This window comes from Hyla sarda, chromosome 3 (genome assembly GCF_029499605.1).
Source record: "Hyla sarda isolate aHylSar1 chromosome 3, aHylSar1.hap1, whole genome shotgun sequence".
Taxonomy (NCBI): Eukaryota; Metazoa; Chordata; class Amphibia; order Anura; family Hylidae; genus Hyla; species Hyla sarda.
The window spans coordinates 309013294-309026796 of record NC_079191.1 but is presented as its reverse complement, the minus strand read 5'-3'; positions in this window follow the sequence as shown (position 1 = coordinate 309026796).

Genomic DNA, 13503 nt, shown 5'->3' with positions numbered 1-13503 from the left:
CCTGCACAATTTTGTGGAACAGAATGTGGGCAAGTCCTTCAGCCTGTCGGTGTGTGTACCAAAGTGCCCGGCAGTGCCGAGGTGTGGAGCTGTAACTACAGTCAGGGACAATACATGTCCTTTACGGCCCACTGGATAAATGTGGTTCCTGCACAGCCACAAAAGCAACTTGGAAAGGTCACGCCGCTTACGCCTTCACACTTTCAGGCCGTTGGTCCTGTGACAGTGTGATCCTCCACCGTGTCCTCAGCCTCCACTGCACGGACAAGTCTCAGTGCCCCACCAGCATACCATGTGTGCAGGGCTCGGCGGTGTCACACTGTTCTTCACATGGTTTGCCTTGGTAGAAAATGTATACTAAATTATTGCAGCTATTATGGAGAAGTTACTTGAGGCTTCCCTGCAGCCCGTTCTGTTACATCAGCCAGCTCCACTTCCGCTCCATCTTCGTTCCAAGCATCCAGATGGCATACAAATCATTGCTAAACTGCTAAACAGCTAAAAATCATTCATCAAGAAATCAAATCATGGATTATGCCACAAGAATTGGAAATGGAAACCATGGTGATTGAAAACGGGGAGAAAATCTTGTCTGCGCTGCGTCAAGGAAGCTTGAGCCATGCACCCTGCATGGCACACAAGTTCAATCTGCTTGTCAAGCGGTTCCTGAAGTGTTCCCTCCATCTGCAAGACATCCTAACAATGGGAAGGAAACTTTGCATACACTTCAGCTACTCGTGCCCCGCAAAGCACACCCTCCTTGAGCTGCAGCGTCAGAACGGCATCCCCCAACATAGTCTGATTTGCTACGTTTCCACACGTTGGAATTCCATCCTCCATATGTGGGACCGACTGTACGAACAGAGAAAAGTCATCTCTGATTTCTTGATGATCCAAGATGGGGGGGGGGGACTCCCCTGTGTAACTTCAATGTCAACTAGTGGCAGTTCATACGTGACACCTGCCGTTTGCTCAGGCCCTTTGAGGAAGCCACATTATTAGTCAGTCTCCAGGATTACGGGATGAACGACATTATTCCACTGCTTAATTTCCTACAACAAGTGTTGGAAACGAAGGCTGGTCAGGGCATTGGAGACGTGGCGCCTACATCTCATGGCCACATGAGCCCTGTGGGGGTTAAACTGGAAGAGGAGAAGGAGGGGGACCGTAGAGCACAGTTTAGGTTTCGCTAAATGGGTGGTTTTTATGGTCATCTGACAAGAGAGGAGGAGCAGAAGCAGCCAGAGGAGCAACAGGGTGATGAGGAAGTATGCAGTGGAGATTGAGGCAGGTAGTCCCTCCGAGTCACTTGCACAAATGGCACGATGCATGCTCACTTGTTTACATAGTGATCACCGAATTGTCACCATTCGGCAGCGGGATGACTTCTGGCTCTCCACCTTATTGGACCCTCGCTACCGGCACAAAATGAGGGCCTTTTATACACCCACTGAGAGGGAGATCAAACTGACCTACTACAGAGACATCCTACGTACGCCATCGTCCATCCTCTCGCAGGTTTAAGGTGTTGCTCCCCATTTACAGAAATTCCTTCGCATCAGACCACAAGTATTGAGGATATACATTAGCTAAAACTTAACTTTTCTTAGTGTGCAAAAAACACCATGTGCCAACTACACCACAAAGTATTAATGTGATGCAAAGACCTCTAAAAGGTGGAAGGGAACAGCGTATGGTTCATTGTAACCGGTGGGGGTAAAAACTTCCCCTGTAAGGCCCTACTCTCACACATTAATTCCCTTCCTGGCAAGTGTTATCACCCTAAAAAGGGCCGCCCTCACACAGGAACATCTCCCTATTTCCACCTAAAAACACTGCCATTGCCCAGGATTTTTAGTTGGAAATAGGGAGAGGTTCCTGTGTGGGGCCACCCTTTTTAGGGTGAGTAACACTTGCCAAGAAGGAAATTAATAGGGCGAGAGTAGGGCCTTACAGGGGAAGTTTTTACTCCCACCGGTTACAATGAACCAAACGTTGTTACCTTCCACCTTTTAGAGGTCTTTGCATTACATCAATATTTGGTGGTGTAGGTGGCACATGGTGTTTTTTGCACACCTTTCCTTTTGTTCAATAAAAATAAAATGTGGGTACATATATTTTATCCTATGCATATTATTAAAAGTTACGTTTTCTGTAATGCATATCCTCAATACTTACTTGTGCACACTAACACTTTTACAAAAGAGACCGTTTTCTTCTGTCTACCTGCCTACTACTATTCTGATCCTGCCATCTGCCAGATGCCACACACTAATGCCAAGTTCTTCTTCTTTCATCCACCTTCGTCACCGGGTACTGGTATTGCCACCCATCGCCCCATTCTGTCACCGGGTCACTTTCAGGACTCCTGACGCTGCTGATGCCAGCTCCAGGCTGTGTCATTCTGCCACCATTTGTTCTCTTCAAGCTGATTCCAGCTCTAGGCTGTCTTATTCTGCCACCATATTTTCTCATCATGCTGATGCCACCTCCAGGCTGTCTTATTCTGCCACCATATGTTTTCCTCATGCTGATGCCAGCTCCAGGCTGTCTCATTCTGACACTATATGTTCTGCTCATGCTGATGCCAGCTCCAGGCTGTCTCATTATTCCACCATATGATCTCCTCATGCTGATGCCAGATCCAGGCTTTCTTATTCTGCCACCATATGTTCTCCTCATGCTGATGCCAGCTCCAGACTGTCTCATTCTGCCACCGTATGTTCTCCTCATGCTGATGCCAGCTCCAGACTGTCTCATTCTGCCACCGTATGTTCTTCTCAAGCTGATGCCAGCTCCAGGCTGTCACATTCTGCCACCATATGTTCTCCTCATGCTGATGCCAGCTCCATGCTGTGTCATTTTGCCATTATATGTTCTCCTCATGCTGATGCCAGCTCCAGGCTGTCTCATTCAACCACCATATGTTCTCCTCATGCTGCCGCCACCTCCAGGCTGTGTCTTTCAGCCACTATATGGTCTCTACATGATGATGCCACCTACAGGCTGTGTCATTCAGCCACTATATGGTCTCCACATGCTGATGCCAATTCCAGGCTATGTCATTCAGACACTATGGTCTCTCACGCTTCCACCACCTCCACACTGGGTCATTCTGCCACTATATGGTCTCCTCATGCTGCCGCCACCTCCAGGTTGTTTAATTCAGCCACTATATTGTCTCCTCATGCAGCCGCCACGTCCATGCTGTGTCATTCAGCCACCATATGGTCTTCTCATGCTGATGTCACCTTCAAGCTGTGTCATTCAGCCACTATATGGTCTCCTCATGCTGCCACCAACTCCACGCTGTGTCTTTCAGCCACTATATGTTAGTTACAATTGGTCACTAGGGTGACCACAAGTATCCTTTTTTCCCATCCACCTTATTATTAAAACTTAACTTTTATTGCCAATGAAGAGTTTAAAATGTATTTAACACACAGTTCTTCAATTATACTTCTGCTAATGTGAGATAGCAGCTTTGCTACAATTATACTATAGATTTTGTGAAGTGGCATAGCTTCAGTCTATACCTAACTTCTTGCTGAGAACTGTGGCAGAACTTTAAAAACTAAGACGCATAACCCCTCTGAAGTTTCGCCACAGCAGTAGCTTTGTCAAGAACTTAGGGGTAATGAAGTACAGACGAGCTTGACAGGGGTTTTTATAACCTCCTACCAGTGAGGTCACAGTCCGCCTTTCAGCTAATCACTGTCAAGTCTCCATGGATTGGTTCAAGAAGGATTGACAGGGCTGCCATCCAATAGTTTTCATGCTGCTAACCAATCATTTTTATACCATGATGCCCTGCTGTATTGCATCATCTTGATTGACAGTCAGTTCCTTCTATTGAGACAGAATGCATATCAAACGCACTCTGATTGCTTCCCATTTCCCTGAAGTAGACAAGTAGATGTATGATTCATGCTGCGCCGATTGTTCCTGAGCATGTCTGCGCATCCCGGCGCATGCGAGCTATTAGCTTGTCAGCGCAGTGAGTAAAAGTGACTGCTCATGTCTGCGCATTTCAACCTGCGCAAACTGTTAGAAGATTGTCATTTAGACAATGGAGGCAACTGCACATGTATGCGCAGTTCTCCTGTGCGCCAGGTGTTAGTTTCTTAATGCGTGTCATCTTATTGCTATGCTGTATCATTCATCATCTTGTCTATTTGTTTTATTCAATAAAGCATAATATCAGCAGCAATATTTTTCTGATTTGCATGAAATATGCTGAGATAGTTGTTTTTATATACTCATATTGAATGATTGTAATATTTCATATTGGATTTTAATTACTGTTGGCATTATATTTCACAGTGAGACCTACTGTCTCACACTGTATCAATAAGCTTATCTCCCATATGTATGGACCAACATCAATATTCCAACCTGGAATATTTGTACATTCACATTGAATGGCACACAGTACTCCATTTTGGATTCATCATTATAATATTTCATCTTAATATTTACTATATTGCATTATCCAATATTATACTCAATGTGAGGGCCTAGATCACCCTATACAGTATATGAACCAATCTGTGACTAATAAGTTGATATTTAATGTTGGAATTAAATTATAATTCTGAAATTATTGTTCCATATAGGGACTCACGGTTGCTCAGTCTCGAATCAGCTCAATTAAGAATACTATATAAGCTGGAATTTAAGACGAATATGACTATTATCAGGCTCAAGGCAATAATTTTTTGTACTTGAAATAGTTCTGGCGAGATTATTCATAAAAACCTGACAAAGTAAACCCTTTGCTGAGTCCAGAAGGACTCAATGACTGAAGGCAATGAATCCAATGCGATCTTGTTTGATCACAGCTATTAATTTCAATTGAAAGGCACAGCAATGGGCACTCCCTGTGCACCAAATTACGCTAACCTTTTTCTTGGGTGGTGGGAAGATACTTTAGTTTTTTCTGAATCACTTATCGAGTTCACGTTACACTACCTTTTTTGGGGACGTTATATAGATGATATTTAGATTTTTTGGGACGGCACTAAGGAGCACTTCAATAATTTTGTTTGGACACTTAACACGAATACAATTTGTAATGCACTTCACTTCAGAAATTCACGAATCCTATTTACGTTTTCTTGATCTCACAATTTCAATCAGTCACCAAGGTCATGTTTCCACTGATATATACTGCAAATCAACTTCAACGAACAGTTTTTATAATTGGCAAAGTCATCATCAATCCCCCCCTAAAAAGGGGAATACCAGTTGGTCAATATCCAAAAAGAAATTGCAGTAACAAAATTGATTTTCAGAAAGAGTGTGATCTATTATATAGACGTTTCACAGCCAGAGGATACCCAGAAAAAAGTTTTACATCGTGCTTATGCACGTGCAAGAGCAACATCGCGTCAAGAATTACTTACCGACAGACCACTTAATGCAGAAAAACAAATTATAAGACGTATTGGTACATTTCATCAAAATAATTACAAAATTCTCCCAATTCTGAAATGATACTGTCCTCTGCCAACATCAGACGCAGATCTAGCAGAGGTAATAACAACATATCCCTTAATCACTTACCGTAGAGGGAAAATTCTTCATGAATATTTGGTTCATAGTTTCTACCAAGAAGATACCTCTCCTACATGGTTGAGATCTTCAGTGATAGGTTCATACTTACCTTGGACTATACAATTCATCAATCCAGTGGATCATCGAACATATGAGATACGTCAATTTATCAATTGTCAATCTGTAGGAATTATATATGCGGCAGAATGAAATTATATATTGGTAAGACGATACAACATCTTCGGAGAAGAATTTCTAAGCACATCAGCACAATAAATACAAGGACACTTTCACTTCATATGAGAGAGATACATGCAGATAATCCCTTGGCTATCAAATTTTGGGGAATTACCCAAATCAAACTTGGACTTCGACGTGGGAATCTTAATATCCAACTATTATGTGAAGAATCCCATTGGATTCATCGCCTTCAGTTATTGAGTCTTTCTGGACTCAACGAAGGGTTTACTTTTTCAGCTTTTTTATGAATAATCTCGCCAGAACTATTTCAAGTACGGAAAATAATTGCCTTGAGCCTGATAATAGTCATATCTGTCTTAAATTCCAGCTTGTATAGTATTCTTAATTAAGCTGATTCGAGACTGAGCAACTGAGTCCCTATATGGATCAATAATTTCAGTATTATAATTTAATTCCAATATTAAATATCAACTTTTTAGTCACAGATTGGTTCATATATATAGGGTGATCTACGCCCTCACATTGAGTACAATAGTGGATAATGCGATATAGTAAATATTAAGATGAAATATTATAATGATAAATCTAATGTGGAGTACTGGTTGTCATTCAATGTAAATGTACAAATATTCCAGGTTGGAGTATTGATGTTGGGAGATGGGAGATAAGCTTATTGATACAGTGTGAGACAGTAGGTCTCATTGTGAAACATAATGCCAACAGTAATAAAAATCCAACATGGAATATTACAATCATTCAATATGAATATACAGATACCGTGTGAGACAGCAGGTTTCATTGTGAAATATAATGCCAACAATAATAAAATCCAATATGGAAAATTACAATCATTCAATATGAATATAAAAATACAACTATCTCAGCATATTTCATGCAAATGAGAAAAATATTGCTGCTGATATTATGCTCTATTAAATAAATCAAATAGTTAAGATGATGAATGATAGACCATAGCAATAAGAAGACACGCACTAAGAAACTAACAGGCGGCGCACAGGAGTACTGCGCATATAATCCCAGTTGCCTCCATTGTCTAAATGCAGATCTTCTATCAGTTCGCGCAGGTTGAAATGCGCAGACATGCGCAATCACTTTTACTCACTGCTCTGACAAGCTAATAGCTCACGCGTGCCGGGATGCGCAGACATGCGCAGGAATGATCGGCATAGCTGTCAGAAACAAACAGTGTGCACAGCATGAATCCCACATCTTCGTCAGAGTGCCCTTGATACGGTCTCAATGGCAGTAGAACTGACTGTCAATCAAGATGATGCCATACAGCAGAGCATCATGGTATAAAAATGATTTGTTAGCAGCATGAAAACTATTGGATGGCAGTCCTGTCAATCCTTATTGAACCAATCCATGGAGACTTGACAGTGATTTGCTGAAAGACGGACAGTGACCTCACTGATAGGAGGTTATAAAAACCCCTGTTGAGCTTGTTTGTACGCCATTGCCCCTTAGTCCTTGGCAAAGCCACTGCTGTGGCGAAATATCGGACGGGTTATGCGTCTTAGTTTTTAAAGTTCTGCCACAGTTCTCAGCAAGAAGTTAGGTATAGACTGCAGTTATACCACTTCACACAATATATAGTATAATTGCAGCAAAGCTGCTATCTTACATTAATAGAGGTATAATGAGAACTGTGTGTTAGATACATTTTAAACTCTTCATTGGCAATAAAAGTTACATTTTAATAATAAGGTGGATGGGAAAAAAGGATGCTTGTGTTCACCCTAGTGAGCAATTGTAAATAATATGTACAATTAATCCTCCATTCACTGTGTACTCCACATTGGATTTATCACCCCCTCTGTTGATTATTCAGCCACTATATGGTCTCCTCATGCTGATGCCACCTCCAAGCTGTGTCATTCAGCCACTATATAGTCTCCTCAGGCTGCCGCCACCTCCAGTATGTGTCATTCAGCCACTATATGGTCTGGTCATGCTGCCGCCACCTCCACACTGTGTCATTTATCCACTGTATGGTCTCCTCAAAAAATTAGCAAAATTGCGGTTTTCATTTCAACTTCTTGGATGCGCCATACATTTTATGGTAAAATGAGTAATGTCATGCCGAATCGAATTTTCCAAAAATTTGCTCATCCCTAATCAGTAATATTGGAATATTTAGAATTTTACATATCTACACATTCTTGAATTTTATGACACCAGAGGATCTCAGTAGCAAACTTTACTTGACATCCTTATTTAGGTATATTATCTGCATAACAGTTTGCTATCGCTACATCTGCTGTTCAAGTCAGGGAAAATGTATGTCCTGCTGTGCAAGGGCAAGTTGTTAAGAGCAGTGATGTTATGTAAGATGTTACCAAATCCCTCAGCAATAAAATATGAGTGTTAGTCCTCGGAAAAGCCTTAAATGCATCACTGATCTTGTTAAACTAGAAAGATTTGTCAAATGATTTGAGACACTAGTACTAAGATAAAAAAGAAAAGAAAAGAAATGTAAGTTGGTATCAGTATGATCACCAAAAACATGTAAGCAGAAGAGATTTTTCATATAACAACATTATGTCCTTAAGGACCACAGGTTTTTTCACTTTAGTTTTTTCCCTCCTTACCTTTCACAACTAATTTTTCTTTGTAATTACATCAATTATTTCACCACAAAATCTACGGCGAAATCAGATAAAATTGATAAAACCCAAGCCGGCGCAATTTTGTAACTTTTGGGGACTTCCGATTCTACGCAGTGCATTTTTGGGTAAAAATGACACCATCTGTAGGTCAATATGATTAAATTGATACCCAACTTATGTAGGTTTGTTTTGTTTTACTTCTGTTAAAAATGTTTTACTTTTTGCACCAAAATTTGTATGTATATAACTTTTTATTTTTCTTTATATAGGGATGTGGAAGGGCTCATTTTTGCGCCATGATCTGTAATTTTTATCAGTAACATTTTTGTTTTGTTGGGACTTTTTGATCGCTTTTTATAAATTTTTTAGGGTATGGAAAGTGACTAAAAATACGCAATTTTGAACAACACGCTATTGACCATGCAGTTTAACATTATATTTTTATAGATTGGACATTTATGCACGGGGCAATACCACATTTGTTTATTTTTGTTAAAAAAATTTTATATGGGAAAAGGGCTAATTCACATTTATAAATTTTTTTAACTTTTTTTATACAATTTATTTGTGTACATTTTTCCGTTTTTTAGGACTATTACATGCAATCTTCTGAGTGCATACACAGTTCAATGCTATGCCATAGCACAGCATTGATTAGTGTTATCAGTGCACTGCTGCTCCAGCCTGACGGTTTTACCGCGGTGGTCCCGATCAACTCTGCTGAGCTGCTGGGACAGTTTTATTTTTTTATTTTAGAAGCCGCAATCTACTTTGATTGCGGCATCTAAGGGGTTAATGCTGTGCATCACCGGGATTGGGGACATCCCGTATTAGCCACTAATCATGGCGGGTCATGCGACATAGTAGGGGAGCGGGACGTGGGCATAATGGTATGCCATTCGTCCTTAAGGTGTTAAAGTAAAACTCTGGTGGAATTTTTTTTTTTTTTAAATCAACGGGTGCCAGAAATGTATACAGATTATCTTAAACCTTACAGTACTTATCAGCTGCTGTATACTACAGATATACTACAGATAAATGTGTAAAGTTCTTTCCTGTCTGGCCACTGTGCTCTCTGCTGACATCTCTGTCTGTGTCAGGAACATTGGGGCATTTGGTTCTAATCTGGACAGTTCCTGACACAGACAGAGGTGTCAGCAGAGAGCACTGATGTCAGACTGGAAATAACTGCACTATGTTCTCTGTAGTATAAAGCAGCTGATAAGTACTGGAAGGATTAAGATTAACTTTCTGGCACCATTGATTTGAAAACATTTGTTTTCTACTTATTTCCACCGGAGTTCTCCTTTAACCTCTTAAGGACCAAGGACGTTCTGGAACGTCCCCGCACCCTGGGCTTTAAGGACCAAGGAAGTTCCAGAACGTCCTGGTGTTTCTCCGGTCTCTGCCGTGCACCGGGCAGAGATCGGAATGGCATGTCTGCTGCAATCGTTCAGCAGGCATGCCTTGCAAATGCCTAGGGGTGTCCAGGGATCCCTGCATGTCGGCGGTAGCCGGAGATCGCTTGCAAAATCTCGCAAGCGATCTTCAGCGATTCGGGTCATTCGGGTCACTTGTGACCCGATGACCCGGTAATAAATGGTGATCGTCGGTGTACAATTCACCGCCAATCACCTGCCGTTGCTGGGGAGCGGTGACAATACTGTCACCGCCCCAGCAACGCTGCTATTGGCCGGCGATCCTCCAAGGGGTGTAGTTTCCAAAATGGTATGCCATGTGGGGGGTATTTTGCTGTCCTGGCACCATAGGGGCTTCCTAAATGCGACATGTCCCCCCCATTTCAGCAAAGTTTGCAAATGTGACTCCTCTTCTGAGCATTGTGGCGCTCCTGCAGTGCACTTGACGTCCACTTATGGGGTAAATCCATACTCAGAAGAGATGGGGTTACAAATTTTGGGAGGTCTTTTCTACTATTAACCCTTGCAAAAATATGAAGGGTTTTAGTGAAAAATAAAATATATATTTTTTACATATGCAAAAGTCGTGAAATCCCTGTGGGGTATGAAGGTTCACTTTACCCCTTGTTATGTTCCCCAAGGGGTCTAGTTTCCAAAATATAATGCCATGTGGGTTTATTTTTTTAGCTGTCCTGGCACCATAGGGGCTTCCTAAATGCGGCATGCCCCCAGAGCAAAATTTGCTTCCAAAAAGCCAAATGTGACTACTCCTCTTCTGAGACCTGTAGTGCGCCAGCAGAGCACTTTTCACCCCCCCCCCCCTATGGGGTGTTTTCTGAATCGGGAAAAATTGGGCTTCAAATTTTGGGGGGTATTTTCTTCTTTAACCCTTTGTAAAAATGTAAAATTGTTTGGGAAAACAAGCATTTTATGTAAAAATCTTTTTTTTTTTTTTACATTTGCAAAAGTCATGAAACACCTGTGGGGTATTAAGGCTCACTTAATTCCTTGTTACGTTCCCCGAGGGGTCTAGTTTCCAAAATGGTATGCCATGTGTTTTTTTTTTTTTTTGCTGTTTTGGCACCCTAGGGGCTTCCTAAAGGTGACATGCCCCCCAAAAACCATTTCAGAAAAATGTTTTCCCCAAAATCCCCTTGTCGCTCGTTCCCTTCTGAGCCCTCTACAGCGCCCGCCGAACAATTTACATAGACATATGAAATATGTGCTTACTCGAATGAAATTGGGCTACAAATACCAGTAAAAATGTTCTCCTTTTACCCCTTGCAAAAATTCAAAAATTGGGTCTACAAGTACATGAGAGTGTAAAAAATGAAGATTTATAATTTTCTCCTTCACTTTGCTGCTATTCCTGTGAAACACCTAAAGGGTTAAAACACTAACGGAATGTCATTTTGAATACTTTGGGGGGTGTAGTTTTTATAATGGGGTCATTTATGGGGTATTTCTAATATGAAGACCCTTCAAATCCACTTCAAAACTGAACTGGTCACTGAAAAATAGTGAGTTTGAAAATTTTGTGAAAAATTTGAAAATTGCTGCTGAAATTTGAAGCTCTCTGGTGTCTTCAAAAAGTAAAAACTCATCAATTTTATGGTGCAAACATAAAGTAGACATATTGTATATGTGATCCAAAAAATGTTTTATTTTGAATATCCATTTTCCATCAACAAGCAGAGAGCTTCAAAGTTCGAAAAATGCAAACTTTTCAATTTTTTCATAAAATTTTGGGATTTTTCACCATGAAAGGATGCAAGTTGCCACAAAATTTTACCACTATGTTAAAGTAGAATATGTCACGAAAAAACTATCTCGGGATCAGAATGATAACTAAAAGCATTCCAGAGTTATTAATGTTTAAAGTGACAGTGGTCAGATGTTCAAAAAACGCTCTGGTCTTAAGGTGTAAAATTGCCTGGTCCTTAAGGGGTTAAAGAGGTTCTCCAGCCTTATGATATTGATGGACTATCCTCAAAATATGCCATGAGAAGTATAATAGCAGGGGTCTGACTTCTCTACTGGTCAGCTGTTGAAGGGGCATAGTCATCACTTGAGTGCCAAAGCTTCTTCAATGTATACCAGCGTGTTGCACAGGAGAAATGCGTTAGACAACATAAAAGACAGCAGGTGGGAGTAAGGTCTGTGCAACCCTAATTCTGGATCAGACAGCAGTGCTAGTTTAGTAAAAACTGCAATAATACAAGTCATACCAGAGTGTGGTTTTCTCTTGCAGTTTACTAACAGATAGATTTTTCTGTATGGCGTTCTCTGTTTCTCTGTATGGCTCTCCAGAAAGGTATGCAGCGTATCCGCACTATTGGCTCCTTCTGCTTTAGAACAAGCGCTGGTTCACACAGATGACTCTTGGCCTCTTTTCACAGTTTTCACAGGTAAAGAATGATAGGAATCTAGTTATAGTGAAAAATGTAACAGCACTCACTAGCGGGTATATTTATCCAAGGCATTTGTTGTAAATCACATACTTTTAATGCAGCATACAAGACAGCCCGTTTCATATGAATGACAGCACTTCCTCCAGTCAGAGACTAGATGCACACCATTGTTGTCCAGTGTGCTCCTGATGGTGGATTCATAAACGTTAACTTTGCCTAATGTGAAAAAAACATTAGATAAAGAAATTGGGGCTCAAAGGTCTGTGAATATTTGATATAAAATTAATTTATTTGTAAAATTGATTTATTAGTGTACAATTGATAGAAAAAATTGCATAATTAAATAGTAAATATTATAGTGGTCTGTGACGTACAGGGCCCTAGACTACAGATAGTGTAAGATAAAATCAGTGTATATGTAATGGAATAAAACAATATAAAAACAATAATATAAATACAATGATATGAATTAGTATAAAATGTCCACAATAATACAAGTGACTTCAGAATTGTACTCCTGGTATAATTGATTGTAGTCTTAGTGAATACACTCTTCTCTCACTTTCTTTTTATATGCAGAGCGCAACAGCACAAGTTGCAATTGTATCGGACTTATAGTAGTTTGTATCAACTTTCAAGGTAAGTGTAAAGTGAGCTTTCATTCGTGTAAAAATCGATCCTGGCTCCTAGGCAGAGAGCCTGCTGCAGGAGACTCAGCCGCCTCACAGTGTAGCAGTGGTAAGTGTAATAGACAGTCACGGATCAATGTGCAAATGTTTAAGATAAAATTTGTACCTTGATTAGATGTGTCTCAGTGCGATCCTGGCTCTAGCACAGAGGGCCCACTCCTGGAGACTCGGCCGTCTCTGATTTGGCAGTGATGGTAGTGGGCTCCTTTTGTGTGGACTGCAGCTGTTCTGTAGGTAATGACCAAGCTGTGTCCTCGTGATAGGTGCTATATGCCTGTTCAATGAAGGAAACAGGAGTAGTGATGATTGTTGGTACTTTGTCTATGAGAGGTAAAATTAGGTATTGTGGCACTTGTAGTGGTAGTTAAGGCTGGACGCTTTTTAGGTCCTAATTAGGACCTTTCTTCAGCAGCTTAAAGTGCTAATGTGAAAAAAAAGCCTTTGTTTGCTTAGTGGTCATCTTGGGTTCCTCAGTCACCTTGCAGACTATTATACACATTGTTCTTGGTGTGCTCTTTGTTGGTCTATGACTCCTGAGGAAGGTAATAATGGTCTTGAGTGTATGTACACAATGTGGATGTGCGGAGTCCAAAACCTT